The following is a 2,269-nucleotide window of genomic DNA, read 5'->3' as shown; positions in this document are numbered from 1 at the left end:
GATAAATCTTATACATTCAGATGTTAAAAATCAAATAGTCTTAATCATTTAGTATTCAGATCTTAATACACGTCTTAATATTCAGTTGTGTATTCAGATTCAGATGTCTTAATATTAATACACATCTTGATATTTAGATGTGTATTCAGATTCAGACGTCTTAATCTTAAAAAAAATAAATGAGGCCTAAGTTAGATAAACAGTTTATCAATATAGTTTTCAAGAATATAATTTATTCCTCAGTTTATACTCTGAATTGTTTCACCATCTAAATATGAAGAACATTTTATCAAACATAAGCAAGACTGAAACTAGAATTGTAGGGGTACTCAAAGAAGAGAACCCCTCCAAAAATAGGCATATGCCACTAAATGCAGCGCACACACGGTATTCTTTAGTAAAAGGCGAAAGAATAATTCGCTTTGTGCTCACTGCGTGACTGCGTGAGTTCTAAAGTAGTCCGTGCTTCCCATTTTATATTGTTAGAATGTTTGGTTTTACTCTTTCTTATCATTGTTTTATCCATTTAAGATTTGATTCGTTTTCGCTGTTTCGCTAATTGTGAAGTAAAGATGCGGAGAATCTGTTCTATAGATTCCGTTCAGTGTCTTGGTGATGGTGGAGAAATAGATGCTCACAAACTGATTGATGAAATGTCGCTCACAATTGTGTTGCACAACCAGAGCTGGATGTGCATTTCGGTAGCAGGTGTAATACACTTGTTGTCTTCTATTCAATTACATGTATACTTGAAAATTACCTATTATCGTTTTTCAAAATCACTAATTTTATACCTTTTTTTCAAATAGAAACAAAAAATGTCTTTGTATGTGTTAACAATGACTTTTATTTTCAATTAATCATTTAATTACATATCAATCATACATTAGTTGAAATCATTTATGTGCATCTTTTTAATCTATTCAAAGAATTTATCAAGCCACTAAGTTTTGCATTAGAATTGGTTGTTTACGCTCTTTCCCGGACTCTGCGTGAATGCAAAATATTTGTGCTCCGGGCTGGGAAAAATATATTGTTTTTGTACAAATCTTTATCTATCGTAATCTTCTCTTTGAAATCAACCGTATATGTTGTGGCAATATTTTAAAGCCTTGTTGACAAATGTCATAATCAAAACCACGTGACATTCCTTCTAGAAGCCATTAGAAAGATGGCAAAATGCCTTGGTAAAGTGGCAAATTCCATCAGCCTCGTTGCTTCCCTTCACAAAATGAAGCCATGCAATTGCATCTATAAATAGCCACCATTGGTTACTCATTTCTCCGTCATCAGAAACAAAAGCTCTTTCTACTCAGCTTTCTTCTCTTTCTCGCCTAGCTTCTCCTTATCTCCAATTTTTATTTATAAATTTTCTTGTCCTTTATTCTCCTTTCAATCTTGTTGGATTATTGTAATATAATTTTGCTGATTTCTGTATCCTCTAAATAAATAGAGGTAGGCATGTTTAATCGTGGAGAAACATTTCGCACTACTGAAATAGTTTCTTAGGATAGTGTCCAGCACGACTCAAGCCAATTCGTGTATTTCTGCTCACAAATAATAATATTGCAGTCATATTGTAATTTTCCCGTTGTCATTTTACTACAATCTAAGAAATTATGTTAAACAATACTGATACTAAAAATACTGCCGATACCACCAATATTGGCGCTACTTTTGTTGCTTCAGTCCCAGTTGCACTATCATATGCTAGGTCGTTTCCAGATGTGTCAAATATTGAAATTTTCGCCAATGAAAATTTCAAGCGTTGGCAAGAACGTATTTTATCACTGCTTGATGTCCATGGTGTTGCACATGCACTGCTGCATCCACAACCTAGTGCAGACGCTGATAATAAAATAGTGGAATCATGACAGCATGTCAATAAAGTATGTCGTCATACTATAGTACAAACTATTTCTAATGAACTGTTTAACGTGTATTGCAGTTATAAGGAAGCAAAAGCTATTTGAGAAGCCTTAATTAAAAATTCCACTGCTGAAGATGCTACAAAACAAAAATTTATAGTAGGAAACTTTTATTAGTGGCAGATGAGAGATGATAAGGAGATGAACGTGTAAATCAACGAATATCAAAAATTGGTAGAAGACTTGAAGGCCGAGGGGATATCTTTATCAGAAAAGTTTGATGCTGGAGTGCTAATTGAGAAGGTGCCTGACTCATGGGGTGATTATAAAAATAACTTAAAGCACAAACAGAAAAATTTCACCATTGAAAAAATCATGACCCACATCCTAATTGAAGATTC

At 33.5% G+C, this 2,269-nt stretch overlaps 1 non-coding gene across 1 annotated transcript; it reads right to left on the bottom strand.

Annotated features, from left to right (window-relative positions):
* Window positions 1-324: 324 nt before the first annotated feature.
* LOC117274752 (U5 spliceosomal RNA) lies at window positions 325-441 on the bottom strand. Its single transcript, XR_004504940.1, has one exon. It is a non-coding gene; the product is annotated as a U5 spliceosomal RNA (small nuclear RNA).
* Window positions 442-2,269: the final 1,828 nt, after the last annotated feature.

The sequence above is a fragment of the Nicotiana tomentosiformis genome, chromosome 8 (assembly GCF_000390325.3).
Source record: "Nicotiana tomentosiformis chromosome 8, ASM39032v3, whole genome shotgun sequence".
Classification (NCBI taxonomy): Eukaryota; Viridiplantae; Streptophyta; class Magnoliopsida; order Solanales; family Solanaceae; genus Nicotiana; species Nicotiana tomentosiformis.
The sequence above is the reverse complement of the archived record's forward strand: the minus strand, read 5'-3'. Positions and strand labels throughout refer to the sequence as shown.